Source organism: Phacochoerus africanus, chromosome 2, assembly GCF_016906955.1.
Source record: "Phacochoerus africanus isolate WHEZ1 chromosome 2, ROS_Pafr_v1, whole genome shotgun sequence".
NCBI lineage: Eukaryota > Metazoa > Chordata > Mammalia > Artiodactyla > Suidae > Phacochoerus > Phacochoerus africanus.
The window spans coordinates 222,438,549-222,462,487 of record NC_062545.1 but is presented as its reverse complement, the minus strand read 5'-3'; positions in this window follow the sequence as shown (position 1 = coordinate 222,462,487).

The window sequence follows — 23,939 nt, the reverse complement described above, 5'->3', positions numbered from 1 at the left end:
ACTCAGTCTTACATATGAGTAGCATCTTTTTAAAAAAATACCATCTTCCATCATGTTCTAATCCAAGAGATTGGACATAGTTCCCTGTGCTGCATAGTAGGACCCCATTGCTCATCCATTCCACATGTAACAGTTTGCATCTACTTACCCCCAAATCCCCATCCATACACTCCCTCTCCCCTCCCCATGACAACCACAAGTCTTCTCTCCATGTCCCTGATCTTTTTCTCTTTTGTAGATGGATCATTTGTGCCATATTTTTGATTCCATATATAAGTGATATCATATGGTGTCTGTCTTTCTCTTTCTGACTTACTTCGCTTAATATGAGAGTCTCTAGTTCCATTCATGTTGCTGCAAATGAGATTATTTTGTTGTTTTTTATTGCCGATAGTATTGCATTGTATATATGTATAATATCTTCTTAATTCATCTGTCAATGGACATTTAGGTTGTTACTGTTTTCAATAGAAAATTACAGCCCCTAAATCTACTGAAAGTCATTTATGAAATAGCAATTTGTGTAGAAAGAAGACAAAATTTTGTATGAGATAAAAACCATATGAAACTCACTTTCTTCTCCAGCAAAATGGCTGTAATAACAATGTTTAGCCCATTGGACTGTTAAAAGGATTACATGAGATATGACAAAGTGTCCAGCATAGCACTTGACAAATGGAATGTAGGAAAACATCATCTTTACTTGGGGCATTCAGAAAAATTCTGAATGTAGATGTGTCTGCCAGATTTTATATGACCTTATAATAAAACTCCATCTTCCTGGATATGAAAATAAGGGCTGGATGTAATGTTTTGAAGTCAAATAGACTTAAACTTGATTCACTTCCACTTCTCTCTCTGCCTGGTTTCCTAAGGTGATAACTCAGTCCAACTCTCAGAGTTCTAGTAAGCATTAAATGAAGTAATAAGTACATTGAAAGAACTCAACATATAGCTTTAACTCAATTTTAGTTCCTCTCCTCCACTTTTTTTATAGTACTCAAACAGCTTTAATATAATTAAATTTTTTTAATTACTTTTGCCTGTGAGATGAAGTTCTGAATTATGCTTTACACTGCATAATGATCTCAAATATTCTAATTAGTAACATTTAAAAAATGTTTTTGAATTTATAGCAGGGTCTAAACATCTGTCAATATGATTTCAAATATCCTTTTTTATTTTACCTCTGGGATTCCATTTGACAATTTTATATACAGAAACACACATACACAGTAGGATCCATGGATAAAGTAAATTATTTTTGTCACCTTTTCTGAGGTGTAGTTTACCTACATTAAAATTCAACAGTTTAAAGTATACAATTCATCACATTTTGACAAATGTAAAAAGGCATGTAACCATCCTCACTATGATACTCTAAACTATTTTCATCATTCCCTGGTACCCCCTTTATAGTCAATGAACTACAAACTCCTGGTCTCTGGCAATCATTAATTATTTCCTTTATTTTCACTATTGTTTTGCCCCTTTGGAAATTTTATGTTAATGGAATCATATAGTATGCAGTCTTTTGTGTCTAGATTATTTTAAACTTAGCATTATGTTGAGATTCATCCATATTGTTGAAAGTATCTTTAATGCCTTTTTACTGATGGCTGGATAATCCCATTTTATTGCCACGCCACAATTTGTTTACCCATTCACAATTTCAGGGACTTTTGGATTTGTTCCACTTTTGGGATGTTGGGATTAAAGGCTAAGCACACTCATATATATACAAGCCTTTGCATGAATATATATTTACATTTCTCTTGAATAAATAGATGTGGAATTGCTAGGTCTTGTAATGACTGGATGCTTAAAATTATAAGAAAATGACAAACTTCTTTACAAGATGCTTGTCCTTTTATTCATCCTCATCACCAGTGTGGAATAGTTTTAGTTGCTCCACTCCCTCACAACACTTGATATTGTCAATCTCTTTCATTTTAGCCATTTCTAATGGATGTGAATTTTATCTCATTCTGTTTTTTTATTTGCCTTTCCCTAATGACTAATGATTTTGAACATAATTTCATATGTTTATCTGTCATATTTTAATTGGTATTTATTTTTAAGGGTATATACATATATTTGTTACTCAAATGAATTTATCACATCTGTAGATGTATAATGATCATAACAATCCAATTTCATAGGATTTCCATCCCATGGCCCAAGCACATCACCCCACCCCCCAACCTGTCTCATTTTGGAAATCATAAGTTTTTCAAAGTCTGTGAGTCAGCATCTGTTCTGCAAAGAAGTTCGGTCTGTCCTTTTTTCAGATTCCACATGTTGAGTGAAAGCATTTGATGTTGGTGTCTCACTGTCTGCTAAAATGATAAATTAGCATGATAATTTCTAGGTCCATCCATGTTGCCAAAAATGCTGGTGTTTCGTTCCTTTTAATAGCTGAGTAATATTCCATTGTGTATATGAACCACATCTTCTTGATCCACTCCTCTGTCAATGGACATTTAGGTTGTTTCCATGTCTTGGCTATTGAAAACAGTGCTGCAATGAACACCGGAGTACATGTGTCTTTGCGAGTCATGGTTTTGTCTGGATAGATGCCCAGGAGTGGGATTTCTGGATCAAATGGTAGTTCTATGTTTAGTTTTCTGAGGAATCTCCATACTGTTTTCCACAGTGGCTGCACCAATTTACATTCCCACCAACAGTGTAATAGGGTTCGTTTTTCTCCACACCCTTTCCAGCACTTATTGTTTGTAGACTTCTGGATGATGGCCGTTCTGGCTGGTGTCAGGCGGTACCTCATCGTGGTTTTGATTTGCATTCCTCTAATCATGAGTGATGTTGAACATCTTTTCATGTGTTTTTTTGGCCATCTGTATGTCTTCTTTGGAGAACTGTCTGTTTAGATCTTCTGCCCATTTTTTGATGGGGTTGTTTGTTTGTTTTGCTATGGAGCTGTAGGAGGTGTTTATAAATTTTGGAGATTAACCCCTTGTCAGTCGATTCATTTGCAAAGATTTTCTCCCATTCTGTGGGTTGTCTTTTCGTTTTGTTTAGGGTTTCCTTTGCTGTGCAGAAACTTTTAGGTTTGATTAGGTCTCATTTGTTTATTTTTGTTTTTATTGTCAACACTCTAAGAGGTGGATCTGAGAAGATGTTGCTGTTGTTTATGTCAAAGAGTGTTTGGCCTATGTTTTCCTCTAGGAGGTTTATAGTGTCTGGTCTTATATCTAGGCCTTTAATCCATTTGGAGTTTATTTTTGTGTATGGCGTTAGGGAGTGTTCTAATTTCATTCTTTTCGGTGTGGCTGTCCAGTTTTCCCAGCACCACCTATTGAACAAGCTGTCTTTTCTCCATTGTATATTCTTGCCTCCTTTGTCATAGAGTAGTAGGCTGTAGGTGCGTGGGTTTAATTCTGGGCTTTCTAGCCTGTTCCACTGATGTATATTTCTGTCTTTGTGCCAGTACCATACGGTTTTGATAACTGTAGCTTTATAGTACAGTGTGAAGTCAGGCAGCCCGATTCCTCCAGCTCCATTTTTCTTTTTCAGGACGTCTTTGGCTATTCTGGGTCTTTTGTGCTTCCCAACAAGCTTTAAAATATTTTGTTTGAGTTCTGTGAAAAATGTCCTTGATAATTTGATAGGGGTTATGTAGAATCTATAGATTGCCTTGGGTAGTATAGTCATTTTGGTAATACTGACTCTTCCAGTCCACGAGCATGGTATGTCTTTGCAGTTGTTTGTGTCATCTTTGATTTCTCTTATAGTTCTCAGAGTATGGGTCTTTTATCTCTTTAGGTACGTTTATTCCTAAGTATTTTATTCTTTTGGATGTGATGATAAATGGAATTGCTTCCCTAATTTCTCTCTCTGCTCTTTCATTGTTAGTGAATAGAGATGCTGTCGATTTCTGTGTATTAATTTTGTATCCTGCGACTTTGCCGAATTCATGGATGAGCTCTAACAGTTTTCTGGTAGAGTCTTTAGGGTTCTCTAGGTATAATATCATGTCATCTGCAGATAGTGATAGTTTTACTTCTTCCTTTCCAATGTGGATTACTTTTATTTCTTTTACGTCTCTGATTGCCATGGCTAGGACTTCCAAAACTATGTTGAAGAGCAGTGGTGAGAGCGGACATCCTTGTCTTGGTTCCTGATCTCAGTGGGAATTCTTTCAGCTTTTCACCATTGAGAATGATGTTAGCTCTGGGTTTGTCATATATGGCCTTTATCATGTTGAGGTAGGTTCCATCTACGCCCACTTTCTGAAGGGTTTTTATCAGAAATAGGTGTTGGATTTTGTCAAAGGCTTTTTCTGCATCTATGGAGGGGATCATATGGTTTATATTCTTCAGTTTGTTAATGTGGTGTATCACACTGATTGATTTGCAGATATTGAAGAATCCTTGCATCCCTGGGATAAATCCCACTTGATCATGATGTACAATCCTTTTAATGTATTGTGGGATGTGGCTTGCTAGTATTTTATTGAGGATTTTTGCATCAGTGAAATTGATTGGCCTTGTAGTGTGTGTGTGTGTGTGTGTGTGTGTGAAATTGGCCTTGTAATGTGTGTCTGTGCGTGTGTGTGTGTGTGTGTGTGTGTGTGTGTGTGTGTGTGTGTATGTGTGGTATATTTCTCTGGTTTTGGTATTTGGGTGATGGTAGCCTCATAGCATGAGTTTGGGAGTGTTCCTTCATCTGCAATTTTTTGTAAGAGTTTCAGAAAGGTAGGTGTTAGCTCTTCTCTAAATGTTTGATAGAATTCGCCTGTGAAGCCATCTGGTCCTGGACTTTGGTTTGTTGGAAGTTTTTTAATCACAGTTTGAATTTCAGTTCTTGTGATAGGTCCATTCATCTTTTCTTTTCATCTTGGTTTAGTCTTGGAAGATTGTACTTTTCTAAGAATTTGTCTATTTCTTCTAGGTTTTTGGTTTTATTGGTGTATAGTTGCATAGAGTAGTCCCTTATGATCCTTTGTATTTCTGTGATGTTGGTTGTTACTTCTCCTTTTTCATTTCTAATTTTATTGATTTGAGTCCTCTTTTTTTCTTGCTAAGTCTGGCTAAGGGTTTATCAATTTTGATCTTCTCAAAAACCAGCTTTTAATTTCATTGATCTTTTGTATGGTTTTCTTTGTTTCTACTTCATTGATTTCTGCTCTGATCTTTATGATTTCTTTCCTTCTACTAACTTTAGGTCTTGTCTGTTCTTCTCTCTCAAGCTGCTTCAGATGTAAAGTTAGGTTGTTTCTTTGAGCTTTTTCTTGTTTCCTGAGATGGACTTGTATTGCTATAAACTTCCCTCTTAGAACCGCTTTTGCTGCATCCCTCTTAGAACTGATTTTGTTGCATCCCATAGGTTTTGGAGTGTTGTATCTTCATTGTCATTTGCTTCTAGGTATTTTTTAATTTCCTCTTTGCTGTCTTCAGTGATATAGGTATTTATTTTTCTATCTGGTTAGCCATTTAATTTTCTTAATAGTTAGCTATTAAAAGTAAAGTTTTTAAATTATTTTTATCTTTGAATGCATTTCTTCATGTTATCAATTTCATTATTATTGCTCTGAATAATCATTTATCTTTTAAGGAATTAAAACACTGAGAAAAATATCCTTTGTAATTATATATGCATTTACCATTTCCTGGGTACTTCTTTCTTCTGTGCAGATCTAAATTTCCATCTGGTAACATTTACTTATGCCTGAGGACTTCCTTTAGTTTTTGTAATATTGCTGTTCTTCTGGAGGTGACTCATCTCAGCTTGTTTATTTTAGAAAAAGTATTTATTTTGTCTTTCATTTTGAAAGAATTTCATTGGGTATAGAATTCCTGATTGACAGGGTGTTTTTTCTTTCTTATTTTTGTCTTTTTAGGGGTGCACCCTCAGCATATGGAAGTTCCCAGGATAGGGGTAGAATTGGAGCTCTAGCCACTGGCGTATGCCACAGACACAGCAATGCCAGATCCATGCCATGTTTTCAACCTACACCGCAGCTCATGGAAATGACAGATCCTTAACCCACTGAGTAAGGCCAGAGTTGGAACCTGCATCCTCATGGATACTAGTCAGATTCATTTCCACTGAGCCATAATTGGAAATCTTACATTTATTTTTTAATGAGGTCATTACATTCTCTTATCACTTTCATTATTTCTCATATGATGCCTCCTTTCAGTCTTTGTTTCTCTGACTGCATTAAAAAATTATTATCATTTATTTTCAAAAATTTGCTTGTGATATATCTTGGTTTATATATATATATATATTTGTTTCTCCTGCTTGGGATTTGTTGCTTATTTTGGATCTGTATGTTTATGATTTTCTTCACATTTGGAAAAAAATGTGTAATGGTATTTTAAAGCATTTTTTCTTACACCATAACTTCTTTGGACTCTCCAATTACACATATGTTAGAATGTGTGGTATTGACCCATAGGCTTACTCATGTTCTGTTCATCAGTTCATTTATTTAATCTGTATTTCACTGTAGATGGTTTCTATTTCTGTCTTATGGTTTATTAGCTTTTTCTTATGCAATGCATGATCTGATATAAAATTTTCTATTCATGTATTTTTCATCTGTAAAAATTAAGTTTGGGATTTTTAGAGTATCTTTCATCACTTGGTTTTATACCATTGTCTGCCAGTTCTAACATCTATGTCATTTCTGGGTCTGTTTCTATTGCTTCTTTCTCCTGGTGTTGGTCATATTTACTAGCTTCTTTGTATGATTGATAATTTTTGATTGTATGAAAAAATCCTGAATTCACATTGTTGGATGCTGGGTTTTGGGGCATTATTTTAAATATTGTTGGGATTTTTGTTTTAGAATCCAGTTTTTTAGAATCAGGTTGATCTTCTTGAAACTTGTTTTTTAACTTTGTCAAGACATGTCCATAAAAGCCTTTAGTTCAGGATAAATTTGGCTTTACCACTAAAGAAATACCATGCTAAGGATTGCATCTATGCTCTGTATGTTAGGGTATGGTTCCATTCATGGTGGTAGGAATAAGAACCAGATCACTGGTTTTCTATGGGCCCCAGAGTCTTCTGCTTCTTTTACAGTGGTGCTTCTGTGATATTAAGACCAAAAAAAGCATAATCTAATTGCAAAAACAAACAAAAAAAATAGACAAACTCAAATTTAGGGATAATCTATAAAATAATTGGCATATAATTTTAAAGGTGCTAATGTTTTGAAATACAGAGAAAAACTGAGTAGGTTTTTTCTAGATTAAAAGAAACTTAAAGAAGCAGGACAACTAAATGAGTGAATGATCCTATATTGGATCATTGGACTATATTGAATCCTCATTGGATTGAGGAGAAAAAGATCTGAAGCATATTAATGGAACAGTTACAAAATTTGAACGAGATCTGTGGATTAGATAATAGTAATATAACAAAATTAAGTTAATAAATTTTACTGTAGTTGAATAAGTCAGTGTTCTTAGGAAATACATGCTGAAGTATTTAGGAGTAGGGGTACGAAAGTTTCTTTCAAATTCTTTAAGACATTACACACATTCACCTGCAAATGCACACAGTCACATATCCATAACACAAGCAAACAAACGATAAAGCAAATTAAAGAAGATGTAAATAATTGCTAAATCTGAGAAAAAAGATCTATAGGAATTATTTGTATCATCCTTTGGTCTTTTCTAAAACCTTGAAATTATGTAAAAAAAATACCAAAAGTGAATTGGCTCTAAGACATAGTATTGAGCTTGTTTTTATTCCTAGGTGTACATTGGTTAGCCTCTTGGGAGAGTTAATGTGTTTAATCTAAACATGGAGAAAGTGGAATGATTTATTATTTTCTCCTGATAGCTCCCCCTTTCTAAATCAAATTTGAGTTACAAACCAGAAGCTATCTGATGCCAGGACTGATGTGATAGTAACTAATCTTTGTCAGTCAAGGAGACAGTCTGCTACATGTCTGTATATGTCACTCCCCATTACCAATGGCATGAAGCTGACAGGAAAAGATGACATTAGAAATTGAAGCCCTTTCTTCCTAGAGTCATTCATCACGAACTTTAGTAGCACAATGCTCCCAAATTCTTAGTGTAGCCTCATGAAACCAGAGCTGACTTCTTGCTAAATTCCAATATTAGTCACAGCTTTGTGGTCATGGTACTTTTTTGGATTTTTTTTTGTTTGTTTAATAAAAAAGATTCTCCTGACTATAGCAGCTTATTTTGGGTAGAGTGTTGGGGCCAAGGGAAAAGAGGGAAGGATTATTTGTCATCCTTCATTACAGGTGACCACAGAAGGCACTAGAGGGGAAGAAAGTCTCTCAGAATTTGGTGGTAGTTGTCAAACTTGGTAAAGTGGGAACAATGTGGTCAGTGTTATAGTGAATGAAAACTTTTTGGAGAGGATGTGTATGTGGGAGCAGGGGGAACTAATGAAAGATAGAACAGCACACCATCAGTTGCTCACAGCTTCACTCACCTAACCCTGGTCATAGATCACCCTATAACCCTTTTTGTCTTTGCTCGTTAACAGAGAAGAATGTATCTGATCTCAATGTCTTGTCCAGATGATTAATGGGGATGCTACTGCAGGGATAAATGCTGCTTCCTTTCATGCATCCTTGGCATCAGGTAGCACCTACTCAGTTACCAAGGCGTGTTATCTTACCATCAGTAAATAAAGTTGGGCTGAACTGAGTAAGTGTCCTGGACTAATGGCAATGTTTAATAAGAAAGGAAGCTAAGCTGCAAAAGGGGTGTTTGGTTTCTTTAATCACCTTAAATATCACCTTGGTTAGAGTCATCTGCAGACTGTTCTATGAGAATCATCATCCCTAATTCATCAACTTTTTCCCCAGGAATACATTTAACAATTCCAGAAAAGTTGGTGTAGTCACTATGCACACAGCTGGCCCTAAAGGGGCCATGCTCTACCCCCATGTTTCACTTATCTTTTTGGGAACTCTTGTCTTACTTATTCCTTCCCCTTAGAGTTAGTATTCTTGTAAGACATATGCTGAGTTTTTAAATTGAGCTGTGGAAAGATTTACTTAAAATTGAAAGTTTAAAGGAAAATGGTCAAATACAGCCTTGGGTGATTTTTAATGATTTAAATAGTTTCTTGTCAAACTACACACATTCTGTATGTATTATTAGCCTTATTTTAGACATTTGGAATCTGCGGGATGTATGGAAATGATAAACAATTTGCCCAGGGGAAAATAGGTAATATGTGGAAGGAATGGGATTCAAGACTAGTTCTTCATGACTCCAAGAGTTGCCTTTGATACTAGGTTATGGAAATGTAAATCTACCATCCTACCTCTATCCTTCCCACAAAACACTGCCCCAAATCCTTTCTTCTCTTTGTTCAACAAATATATTTTGAATACTCTCTATGGCAGGTGCTAGGCCAGGCATTGAAGGAGTTTGATAAGTTTTATGAAAGGAAAAATACATAGTGACATGAGAGAAGATACAAATATATGGAAGTGTTTTTGTTGTTGTTATTTGGTGAAAGACGATCTCTCTGAGCTGGTGATATTGAGACCTAAGACCTTAAGGATGGGAAGGAGGAAGCCATGCAAATCAATGAGCTATGAGCATTATAGGCCAAAGGACAAGCAAAGGAAAATTCCTTGAAGCAAGGAAGATGTAGTCTGTTCATGGAACTGATAATAGACCAGTAGGATAAGCACATAGAGAAGAAGACAAAATTATGAGCTTATATTGGAGAATGAGGCTGAGGAAGATCATGGAAGTTCCTACAGGATGTGGTTGAGCTAAAGAGCTTGAAGCAGGACTCAGAAGTCATGTCACCAAAAGCTCCAGTGGATTCCAAAGTTCAGCTCTAGATTGCCAGTGAATCTTCAGTGTTGCATTGAGTTGATTTTGCCTTTTAATTGAAACTTCTCTTGTTAACTTTAGTGATAAATTACTGTAGGTTAAGTTGAGAGATCCTAGATGATTACCCTTGCCACTTCCTTTGAAGCATTTATCTCCAGCGATAATTGTATGCTTGAACTTTTCTGTAATTTCTAAATTTGTTTCTGTTCCCATAGATTATGCCATAGTAACACAAAGGTAAGGAAGATAAGGATTTCAGCAGGTTGCTATCTCCAGTCCCATTAAGTACTTTGTACCTTAGCAAGTTTAATTAAGTTAAAAAATTATCATATGGATAATTTTTTGGCATCCTTCAAAACTAAATTTCTTTTTTTTCATTTATAATGATTTTTATTTTTTCCATTATACCTGGTTTACAGTTTTCTGTCAATTTTATACTGTACAGCAAGATGACCCCGTCACACATACATGTATACATTCTTTTTTCTCACATCATTCCACATCATCAGTAACTAGACATAGTTCCCAGTGCTATGCAGCAGGACCCCATTGCTTATCCATTCCAAAGGCAATAGTTTGCATCTATTAACCACAAATTTCCAACCCATCCCACTCCCTCCCACTCCCTTGGCAACTACAAGTCTGTTCTCCATCTCCATTATTTTCTTTTCTGTGGAAAGGTTGATTTGTGCCATATATTAATTTCCCAATATAAGTGATATCATATGGTATTTGTCTTTCTCTTTCTGACTTACTTCACTCAGTATTAGTTTCTAGTTCCATCCATGTAGCTGCAAATGACATTATTTTGTTCTTTTTTATGACTGAGTAGTATTCCATTATGTATATACACCACATCTTCTTTTTTTTTTTGTCTTTTTGTCTTTTTGTTGTTGTTGTTGTTGTTGCTATTTCTTGGACCGCTCCCACAGCATATGGAGGTTCCCAGGCTAGAGGTTAAATCAGAGCTGTAGACACCGGCCTACACCAGAGCCACAGCAATCGTGGGATCCGAGCCGCATCTGCAACCTACACCACAGCTCACGGTAACGCCGGACCGTTAACCCACTGAGCAAGGGCAGGGACCGAACCCGCAACCTCATGGTTCCTAGTCGGATTCGTTAACCACTGTGCCACGACGGGAACTCCACACCACATCTTCTTAATCCAATCACTTGTCAATGGACATTTGGGTTTTTTCCATGTCTTGGCTATTGTGAATACTGCTGCAGTGAACATGCAGATGCATGTGTCTTTTTCCAGGAAAATTTGTCTAGATATATGCCCAAGAGTGGGATTGCTGGGTCATATGGTAGTTCTATGTATAGTTTTCTAAGGTACCTCCATATTGTTTTCTGTAGTGGTTGTAACAATTTACATTCCCACCAACAGTGCAGGAGGGTTCCCTTTTCTCCACACCCTCTCCAGCGTTTGTTATTTGTGGATTTATGAATGATGGCCATTCTGACTAGTGTGAGGTGGTACCTCATGGTAGTTTTGATTTGCATTTCTCTAATAATCAGTGATGTTGAACATTTTTTCATGTGCTTGTTGGCCATACGTATATCTTCTTTGAAGAAATGTCTATTCAGCTCTCTTGCCCATTTTTCAATTGGGTTATTGACTTTTTGATGTTAAGTTGTACACGTTGTTTGTATGTTTTATTTTTTTTTTGTCTTTTTTTTTTTTAAGGGCAGCACCCGTGGCATATGGAGGTTCCCAGGCTAAGGGTCTAATTGGAGCTGTTGCTGCCAGCCTAGCCAGAGCCATAGCAATGCCAGATCTCATCCACATCTGCAACCTACACCACAGATCACAGCAACGCTGGATCCTTAACCCACTGAGTGAGGCCAGGGATTGAAGCTGCAACCTCATAGTTCCTAGTGGGATTAGTTTCCACTGTGCCATGACGAGAACTCTTGTTTGTATATTTTAGAGATTAAGCCCTTACCTGTTGCATCATTTGAAACTATTTTCTCCCATTCTGTAAGACGTCTTTTTTTTTTTTAATGGTTTCCTTTGCTGTGCAAAAGCTTGTCAGTTTGATTAGGTCCCATTGGTTTATTTTTGCTTTTATTTCTGTTGCTTTGGGAGACTGACCTGAGAAAACATTTGTAAGGTTGATATCAGTGAATGTTTTGCCTATGTTCTCTTCTAGAGTTTAATGGTGTCTTGCCTTACATTTTGAGTTTATTTTTGTGCATGGTGTGTTCCAGTTTCATTGATTTACATGCAGCTGTCCAGGTTTCCCAGCACCACTTTCTTAAAAGACTGTCTTCTTCCCATTTTATGTTCTTGCCTCCTTTGACAAAGATTAATTGACCATAGGTGTCTGGGTTCATTTCTGGGATCTCTATTCTGTTCCATTGGTCTGTATGTCTGTTTTGGTACCAGTACCACACCATCTTGATTATTGTGGCTTTGTGATATTGCCTGAAGTATGGGAGAGTTATTCCTCCTGCTTTGTTTTTGTTCCTCAGGATTGCTCTGGCAATTCTGGGTTTAAAACTAAATTTCTTATCAACTTTATTGTAAGACTGACTTCATATGAAAAAGAATTATTCCAGCTAATTCTTTTTTTGAATGTACTTTTATTACTTCCCTTACCAAATTTTAATTATTTACACACATGGTTCATGTCCTCTAATAAGTAATTTCTGAACTCATTGGGTCTGTTGACCTTATGACCCTGTCTCATTCATCCTTAGACCTCCAGCACTTAGCTCAGTGCCTAGCACAAAGTAGACTTTCAATAAATGCTAAATGAAATGTGTGCTTAATGGAAGTTCACACTCTGCCATTAATTCAGAATTTGATGTATGGTCTTAGGTGACTCATTTACTTTCTCAGGGACCTTAATAAGTTATATAATTTATAATACTACATTTGAGTGAATCATATACTTTGTAATATTTATAATTGTTGAGTACTTACCTTGATTAATTACCCTGTAAGGTTCTATATTAGGTGCTTTATATTCATTATCCCAATTGATACTTATGTCATATCTGTAGCTCTCATTCTCATTTGACAGACAGGAAGCTGAGATCTAGGGCTGAAAAATGACTTGTGCAAAGTCGCACAAGAGAGCAGAGTTTAGAATATATTAGAACTGAGTCTGTTGGACTCTAAATCCCATGTTCTCAAGTATCGTGCTGAATTGGTTTCAGTTCTATGGATTAGTGATAGAAGCACCTCATGATGATACTTCTCAATCTTTTTCTTTCTGATGGAGGAAATGCTCAAGCCACTGTAGGTGATGATTTTGTTTATCTGTCTACCATGAAAGTTGAGGAATAAGAGTCTCCCTTAGACTCATAATTGTAAGTCTTTAATAGGCTGTTCTGGAAGTTGATTTGAAAGTGAGCTTGTGGGGAAGGCTGGTCCATCTGCTAAGAGAGTCATGAAAGACTAGCACCATGCAGGGAAGACAAGCTGATCTGGACCCCAAAGAAACAGTGTTCTTGGGGGTGGGGTTAGTGATAGGAGTAGGTGGAATTGAAGAGTGAAATAGAGGGCTTATGGCAAAATGTAACCAACTTCAAATGCAGAGACTTTGAAACAAAAAGAATTCATCCTAGAACATGACTATATTTAACCAATGGAGATTTAACAACATGCTTCTGTAATTTAATCTGGGGAACAAACATGACTCAAGTTACAAATCTCACTGAAATGACTGTGGCAGCCTGGGACATGAGACATCCAGGTGGGAGGCATCTATCACCAGCATACAGCTGAGCCAGTCAGCATGTGGCCTGAATAACAGCTGTGGGTGTGTCTTGGTGGATTCTGATCACATCAGACACCTGAGGTAGGACAGGTGTCATGGATCAGAGGGTAGGAACATGGAGGCACACAGAAGCATTTTAGTGAATATAAATGGCATAGGATCCAGAGTTCAGAGTCTAGGACTGAGGGGCAGCTGAGCTGTATAGGGTGGAGAGGTGGGCAAGGAAAACCTCCAGATTCATGTGTGAATAAATGCAGAAGCGTATAGTGTTTCCTAACTCCTGGCCAAGCACTCTCATTACCAGTACTGCCATGAAAATCAGACACCAAACCAAAGGTCTAGTTAGAAGAATTGACTGAATTCTGGACACTCATCCTGACTGCTGCTTCCATTCTTGCTCTGATTCCCTAGGCAACTGCAGGCCATTTCAAAAGCTCTTCTTTATTTGATTCTTGAAGGTCTGCTACTGATGTAACTTAATTGTCTGCGACTTGTCTTGAGTTCAAGTTTGTCTCTAATTTTCTGGTTTACTAATAATTTTCCCTCACACGCTTTCATTGCGGTCCTGAGACATATTGTTTCTATCCGCATTTTACATATAAAAAAAGCAAATCTCAGAGAAACTCAGTCATGTGCCCAGGGTCACGGGTGAAAAATCAACATTGTTAGGAAGAAATCAAAATCACTTAACATGGAATATTTGGCTTTTCTTTTTTTTTCTTGTTTTCTCATGGCCAATAGTTTTAGAATTACTTCCCAAGCAAAATCAATGCCATAGTCTTTGCTGAACTGATCCTGCCCCACTGCACTGCCTCTATTAGAGACTATTAGCTATATTTCCAAGCCTCAATGAGTTTTCTCTGAAATTTAGTTTGTGAGAACTCTAAGTTCATAAAACTACTGATAATTTCTTCTAAAAAGAATATTTTCATTAGGATGACCATAAAATTGCTTGTCCAAATTGGCATATGTTTGAGATTAAAATGAGCAACAAAAATAATTTAAATTATATGATTTTGAAATATTAATTGACTAGACAAAAACAGTTCTATTAAAACAATTTTCCAATACAAAATTATTAAAGTTAATAATAATATATAGAAATTTAGTATAAATCAAATGTAGAAAAATGAATATTGCTTAAATATTACTAATACTAATGTGCAAAATAACTATTTTTATTCACATACTTTATAATCAATTTCTTAGACAAATATATTTCTAAAACCCTATCACTGATATTTTTCCTAAAGAAATATTTTTAATATGGCCATATTATTATTTTAAAATAGCTTGAAGTCTTTTTCAAGGTAGCATTTTATAGTTAATAACTTTGAAACATTTTTTTAACCCAAGAGCAGTCTATTTTCTCATGTATATAAAACCTTTGGTAAGAAGTTGTGTTCCATGTAGTTATTCAAGGACTCAAGCTAATGGAGGATAGTGAGTTTTTCAACCTGTGATCCCCAAAGTTGTCTTGAGTCTTGACACCCCAGTTAGCAAATAACGAGGTGAGAGAGTTACATAAAAGGTTTTCATGGTCAGGTACCCCGATTCTGCCCACTTTCCATTGGCTGTAACTTAATCACATGACCCCACCTGACTACAAGAGGGTTCGCCCTGAGTCCTGCAACTTTCTCCTTCCTGTGTGACTAAGGTAAGGCAAACAAATTTCTTGAACAGCTGCCCAGTATCTTCCAGAGATGCATGGTGGTGATGTTGCCACCACCACCATCACCACCATTTCCTGAATTTTACAAATGAGGCAACCTAGTTTCCACATTAGGTAACTTGCACAGAGCTACACAAGTAATAAGGGTTAAGGAACAGACTCAAGCTTGAGGCTTTTTGAAAAATAAAAAAAAATAAAACGCCCATTTTCCCCCCTCTTGTACCATAAGTATGCTGTGTTTTAAGAAACACACATACTATTAAATCTTTATGGGATATCAGCTAATCCCATAGGGAAAATATGAATTACTTGATTTTTTTCACATTTGTCTTTTCAAGGATAATGGTATGTTTCAAGTTGTCTGCTGGGCTTTTTTTTTAAATTTAGGTTGATTTGTTTTACTGTTGTTATCTGAGCTTTTGCAGTACCAAATCTGTGAGAACTTCCTTGTCTTTTGAATATTTCTTGGCTACTTAACATTTTTTGGCTCATTTGTTTGTTTTGTTTCATTTTTTATTTGTTCATAGCATACAGGCTTATAACAGAGAAAGAAACATATGTTTTAATCAGAATACTCTCATTCATACTATAGGATAAATGCCTTTCATGGAAACATTCTACAAAATTTCTGTGTTTTAGTTTCTATGTTTAATATGGCCATATTTTTAAAAATAGCTTGAAGTCTTCTTCAAGGGAGCATTTCATAGTTAATAACTTTGAAATTTTTGATACTTTCATTGACTTTACTGTGTAGACCATATTTTTAATTGAAAAAACAAGTTTTCTTTACAGGGAAGTTCAGAGAAAATTTTGCTAAATAAAAACATTTCCAATTATAAGTTTTCAATTTGAAATTTATAAATATTCCACCCCAAATATTTTCAGAGGTATTTTCTTATGGCCAGGATTCTACACATCTTTATTTAATAAAGTGTATCTAAAATATAATCAAATAAATTGTACTTATGATTCTTTCAATTACCTTGCCAAATCTTGATGTTGCAAAATATAGACTTTCCCACTCTCATTTCATTCTGACATGGAGTATAGGCTTAATCATAATAGGAGCTCTGCTCCATCAACAATTTGCTATAAGTTAAGATATTCCAAAATACAATGATAAAAATTTCAAAATTAAATCCTGTACACCATTAGAGTTCTCATTATTTAATTTGTTCAGCTTCATCCTAGATTATACAGGAATAAATTTCAACATTTTCTCATTAGCAAGCATTGTTTTCAATAACTGCAATTTAATAAATGCAAATAAGGTACTTTTTGTGCTCCACTCATTAAATTTTCTAATTAAAGCTTTATAAATGATTTTGAATGATATGCAAACAAACTCAAAAAAGTTTGATTATTATTATAGATACTTAAATGGATTTACATAGTAGTTTTCCCCAGTGTCAAACATTTCTAAAATACTTTTGTTATAGAGAAAACAGAAATTCGATAAAATAGAAGATTTGTATGAAAAAAGTAGACAGAAAATAAAACATATACCTCCATGCTATATTTTTTATTTAAACTAAACTTCATTTTGCTATTCACTCTAATTGTACATGAATAAAATATTCATAGGTTTTGATATTACAAATTCTATTTATTTACTTATTTTAAAAATAATTACCAACTCACAGGAAGTTTCAAAAAATGGTATATAGTCCTGTGTAACCTTCTTCCAAATCCCCCAATGGCACCCTCTTACACAGATGTAAAACAATATCAAAACAAGGAAATTGATGCTGATACATTACTACTAACTACAGTACAGGCCTTATGTAGTTTTCCCCATTTTTAAACTTTCATTCATTTGTATGTGCGTAAGTGTAAAACTTCTCCGCAGTTTTATCCCACATGTAGATTCATAAAAACACCAGCACAATTCAGACAGAAAACGCGTCTATCATCCTAAAGGAAAACCCTGTGTTACCTCTTTGTATATGCACCTTCTCAATCTTTTCCCGATCCATCACCACCCCCCATCCCCATCCCTCTCCTCTGGCAACCACTAGTCTGTTATCCATTTCTATTGTTTTCTTTTATTTTAAGAATGTTAAATAAGCAAAATCATACAACACATAACTTTTGGAGGTTGACTTTCTTTCAACTATGAATAGTGCCCTTGAGGTTCATTTAAGTTCAATGGAATACATCTGTAATTCATTCTTCTTATCACTAAATACTCTTGTATTATACAGATATACCAAAGTTCATTCTACCATTTGCTTATTAAAGTCATTTGGGTTGTTTCTACTATTTTGCTGTTATGAAAGAAACTGCTGAGAACATTTGTATACCAGTTTTTATATAGACATAATATTTCATTTCTCTGGGGTAAATGCTCAAGAGTATGGTTGCTGGGTCATGTGGTTTAGTTTTGTAAGAAACTACCAAACTATTTTTGAGAGTGTGTCTGTACCATTTTAAATTCCCACCAGGAGTGTATGAGAGTTTTATTTTCTCCACATCTTCACATCTGACATTATTGTTATTTTAAAAAAACTTTAAATTTTCTAGTGCATATATAATGGTAGATTTTTATGGTTTAACTTGCATTTTCTTAATGGCTAATGATATTGAACATCTTTTTACATAACTTCTTGCCATCCATATTACCTCTCTGCTGAGGTACCTGTTCATGTCTTTTGTCCATGTTTTAATTCAATTTTCTATTTTTTACTATCGAGCTTTGAGAGTTCTCTATTTATTCTAGATATAAGGTATTTGTTATTTATGTGATTTAAAGGTATTTTCTACTTATCTGTAGCTTGCATTTTCATCTTTTTAAAGTGGTATTTTACAATATAGAAGTTCTAATTTTGACAAAGTCCAGTTTTGGATTTATTTCCTTTCATGGACTATCTTTTTGGTGTCATGTCTAATAATTCTTGACCTATTCCTAGATCCTGGATCTCTTCCTGTATATTCTTCTAAAAGTTTTATAACTTTATGTATTATTTTGAATTTTTGAGTACAATATGAAAGTTGACTCTTTTTTTGCTTATGGTTATCCCATTGTTCCAGCATCATTTGTTGAGGGGACTTTCCTTTGCCCATTTAATTACTTTTGTACGTTTGTGAGAAATCAAATAGGTGTGTCTGTTTCAGTCTATCTGGGTTCTGTGTTGTGTTCCATTGACTTATACATCTATTTCTCTGCCAATGCCTTGCTGTATGGATTACTATAGCTATAAATTAAGCCAACATCAAATAGAGTGATTTCTACCATTTAAACTTCTCTTTCAATTTTTTTAGTTCCTTCTTACGTAATTTTAGACTTTTTTTGTATATTTAAAAAGTCTTTGCAGAGAATAGCTTTAACTTATTTGTAAAACACTTTATTGAGATATGATGCACATACCATACAATTTACCCATATAATGTACCCAATTCAGCGGGTTTTAATATGTTCACAAAGTTGTGTATTCATGACCACAATCAGTTTTAGAGGATTTTTCATTAATCCATTAAGAAACCTCACTTCCATTAACCATCACTTCCCAATCTCCCCATCCCCCAACCCTAGGCAACCATTAATCTACCTACCATTGCCAAAAATTTTGCCTATTCTGGACATTTCAAATGAAAGCAATCATAAAATATGTGTTGCTTTGTGACTAGCTCTTTCATTTGCTATAATATTTTCAAGATTCATACATGTTGCAATATGCATCAGTACTTTGTTTTATTACCAAATGTTTCATTGTGTGGATATGCTACCTTTTATTTATCTATTTATCTGATGGTTGATATTTGGGTTGTCCCCACTTTTTAACTTTTATGATAATGCTGCTATGAACATTCACAAAAAAGTTATTTTGTGGGTATTAATTTTTTATATCTCTTGGGCATATATCTAGGAATAGAATTGCTGGATTATATAGTAACTTAGTATTTAACCATTTAAGGAACTGCCAGACTATTTCCTGCATCATTTTACCTGTATAAAGATTCCAATTTTGCCATATAATCCCTAAAATTTGATATCATCTTTCCTTTTTATTATAGTCACTTTAGTGTGTTTGAAGTCATATGTAATTTTATTGTGAAATGTGATATGTGTATGTGATATATGTAATTGTGATTATGATATGTTTCTCTCTTGGTTACTCATGTGGCTTCTCCTCCTGGTGCTTACTGGCCATTGTATGTCTTCTTTGAGGAAATATTTATTTATATTCCTTAGGTACTTTGCCAATTATAAAATTGGATTATATGTCTTTATTATTGAGTTGTAAAATTTCTTTGGATATTCTGGATATAAGAACCAGATGTATAATTCAGAAAACCTACCAATCTGTATTCTGTCTTTTTTTGTGTTATTATTTACTTACGTAATTACTTTACTTTCATAATGATTTTTATTTTTTCCATTATAGCTGGTTTACATTGCAGCAACATAGATGGAGCTAGAGACTCTCATACTAAGTGAAGCAAGTCAGAAAGAGAAAGCCAAATACCATATGATATTACTCATATCTGGAATTTAATATATGGCACAAATGAACCTTTCCACAGAAAAGAAAATCAAGGACATGGAGAATAGACTTGTGGTTTCCAATGGGGAGGGAGAGAGAGTGGGAAGGATTGGGAATTTTGGGTTAATAGATGCAAACTATTGCCTTTGGAATGGATAAGCAATGGGGTCCTGCTGTATAGCACTGGGAACTATATATAGGCACTTATGATGGAGCATGATGGAGGATAATGTGAGAAAAAGAAAGTATGTATGTATGTGTGACTGGGTCACCTTCCTGTACAGTAGAAAATGGATAAGCAATGAGATCCTGCTGTATAGCAACTATGTCTAGTCACTTATGATGGAGCATGATAATGTGAGAAAAAAGAATGTATACATGTTATGTGTAACTGGGTCACCTTGCTGCACAGTGGAAAATTGACAGAACACTTTTTTCTGTCTTTTCACTTTCTTCATGGTGTCCTTTGAAGCACCAAAGTCTTTAATTTGATGATTTCAATATATATAATTTTGATGTTGTTTTTGTTGCTCTTTTCTTTTGGTATCATATCTGGGAAATTATTGCCTAATCCAAAGTCATGAAGAAACAAATTAGAGTATTCATACTTGCTGATTTCAAAACTTATTACAAGCTACCATAATCACTAATTGTGGCACTAACATAAGAATAGATATATAGATCAATGGAATATAACTCAGAAATCAGAATTAAGTCCATATATTTATGACCAAACTATTTTTGACAGAGAGTTCACAATCATTCTTTGTTGGAAAGGATAGTCTTTTCAACATATGGTACTGGAACAACTGGATATCTATCCACAAAAGAAAGAATTTTGACTCTTCCCTCACAATGTATACAAAAATAAAATAGGTAAAAACAGGTAAAAAAAAGAAAAACCCTAAGTGTCAGAACTAAAACTATAAAACTTTTAGAAGAAAGTAAATAAATTCACTACCTTGAATTTGGCAATGGATTCTTTTTTAAAAGTGATTTTTATTTTTTCCGTCATAGCTGGTTTGCAGTGTTCTGTCAGTTTTCTGCTATACAGCAGGGTGGCCCAGTCACACATACATATATACATTCTTTTTCTCACATTATCATGCTCTATCATAAGTGACTAGATATAGTTTCCAGTGCTATACAGCAGGATCTAATTGCTTATCTTGGCAATGGATTCTTGGATATGACACAAAAAGCATAAACATCAAAAGAAAAAAAAAACCCAGATAAATTAGGCTTCATTAAAATTAAGAACTTTTGAGAATGAAAGAACACTATTAAGAAAGTGTCATGAATTACAGAATGGGAGATAACGTTTGCAAATTTGGTATCTCATAAGGGACTAGTATCCAAGATATGTAAGAAAACTTACAACTCAACAATGAAAAGACAGAAAAACTAATTAGGAAATGGGCAAAGGACTCAAAAACACATTTCTCCAAAGAATGTAAACAAATGGCTAGCCAGCACCTGAAAAAAATGCTTACTTCATTAGTAACTAGGGAAGTGCAAGTCAAAAGTATGACAAGATGTCACTTCATATTCATTCACTGATGTATAAAATTAAAAAAAAACAAACAGAAAACACAAGAGTTGGTGAGGATATGTAGAAATTCTCAACCCTTGTACACTTCTGATAGTAATATAAAATTGTTAAGTCACTCTGGAAAACAGTTCCTCAAAAAGTTCCTCAAAAGCTAAACATAAAATTTCCCTGTGGCCTATCAATTCTACTCCTAGCTATATACCCCTCAAACTGAAAACATGCATTTAAACAAAAACCTGTACTCTAATGTTTATGCCAGCACTGTTCACAAAAGCCAAGTCAGAGAGACAATCCAAATGTCCATCAACTGAAGAAAAGATAAATAAGGAGTTCCCATCGTGGCTCAGTGGTTAACGAATCCAACTAGGAACCATGAAGCTGTGGGTTCAATCCCTGGCCTCAATCAGTGGGTTAAGGATCCAGCATTGCTGTGAGCTGTGGCGTAGATCAGAGATGCGGCTGGGATCCTGAGTTGCTGTGGCTCTGGTGTAGGCTGGTGGCTACAGCTCCAATTAGACCCCTAGACTGGGAACCTCCATATCCCACAGGTGCAGCCCTAGAAAAGACAAAAAGACAAAAAAAAAAGGATAAATAAAATGTAGTATACGCATGCAATGGAATATTATTATTCAGTTATAAGTAAGGAAATATAGATACATGTTGCAATGTGGATAAACATCAAAAACATTATGCTGTGGGAAGAAGCTAGACACAAATGGTCAAATATTTTGTCATTCCATTTATATGAAACATCCAGAATACATAAATCCATAGAAACAGAAAGCAGATTAGTGGTTGCTAAAGCCTGGAAAAGAGCAAAGGTGTCTACTTAATGGATATGGAATCTCCTTTGGAGTGACAGAAATGTTTTGGAGTTAAATGGTTATACAACATTGTGAATGTACAGCACCAAATGTCACTGAAGTGTATGCTATAAAATGATTAATAATAAGTTGTATATCGAGTTCCTGTCGTGGCGCAGTGGTTAATGAATCCGACTAGGATTCATGAGGTTGCGGGTTCGGTCCCTGCCCTTGCTCAGTGGGTTAACGATCCGGCATTGCTGTAAGCTGTGGTGTAGGTTGCAGATGCAGCTCCGATCCCGCGTTGCTGTGGCTCTGGCGTAGGCCGGTGGCTACAGCTCCAATTCAACCCCTAGCCTGGGAACCTCCATATGCCGCGGGAGCGGCCCAAGAAATAGCAACAACAACAACAACAACAACAACAAAAAAAGACAAAAAAATAATAATAATAAGTTGTATGAATTTTACCTCAAAAAAAAAAAAAAGATTCTGGATAAATGTTAAACCAAATGGGAGATTAGGAAAATAGGCATAAACTAGGTGAACAATCCATATGGTATCCCTAACTTCTACATATTGTGACTTAAGGCTAATGAGGTTTCAAAATGAAGTTGAAGGAGTTCACGTTGTGGCTTGCGGGTTACGAACCCAACTAGTATCCATGAGGATGCAGGTTCAATCCCTTGCCTTGCTCAGTGGGATAAGGATCTGGCATTGCTCTGTCTGTGGCTCTGGTTGCAGCTCCCATTTGACCCCTAGCCTGGGAACTTCCATACGCCTCAGGTGTAGCCCTAAAAAAGCAAAAAACAAAAAACAAACAACAACAACAACAACAACAAAATTGAAAGATTTATTAGCTATGTGCTCTCTTACTAAATTTCCACTATGCTCTCTTAAGTCTAAGTTAAATCCAGTTTACCGTGGCAGTCTTTCCTCCTAGTCTCTCTTTCACTCAGAGATTTACTATGGATTACCTGTGATTTCCTTCCATAGCAGATCTTCCCAAGGACTCATCTCAATGTACCAATTTTATTTTCTGTCAGTTGAGAAGCTAGTTGCCACATTGGAATTTCCAAGAGATAACTGTCTCTTTTACTAAGGTTTTTTTTTATGGTTTACTGTTATATTTTTGATTAATCAAGATTACAAACTCAACATCTGACAGTGGCAGAGAATAAATTAGATGAGGAGTATCATAAGAAGATTGGGCTTTGTAGCAAAGTAAGATACATTGCCTAAAAGAAATTTACACTTAAGCTTTAAAATACTGTACTAGCTAAATAAAATCTATCTACAAGCTATGATTCAGCCCACAGTTCTTGAGTGTATAACTTCTGCAGCTAAATCCACTGGATTCTAGAAAGTATTTTCTGTGCTCTCACTCAAAAGGATTTGATGACAATTAAGCAGAATAAAAAGAGTATTCTTTATGGAATCCCCAACATTAGAAACAAAACTTTTCTGTAAGGGAAAATAATTTTAATTAATTTGTTCATTTTATTTTCTGGACTCACAGAACCTTACATGCAAAGAAACTGAACCTCATTTTCCACTTAAGTGTGAATATTCCTTTAACAGAAAGCCCCTGTCTCCTTTGAACACTTCAGTTTTATAGTCAGGACTTTATAACACATAGTAATGGTCATTTCATTACTGGCCTGCTCATGTTCTTAGCAGTTTTTGGAGTTGACTTGTGTTCTAGTTCCTTGTCTGTTTCTCCTCTCCATCTTGGTTCTGCCTATTGTGATGGGACAAAATGAGTCCAGTACTGCTTTTACATGTCTTTTTCTTTCAAATATTTGAAAATAGCTCTCCAGCCTCTCATTGGGTTTATCTTTTCCAAGGGAAATTATTACACTTCATTTCAGGCACTCCTCAGT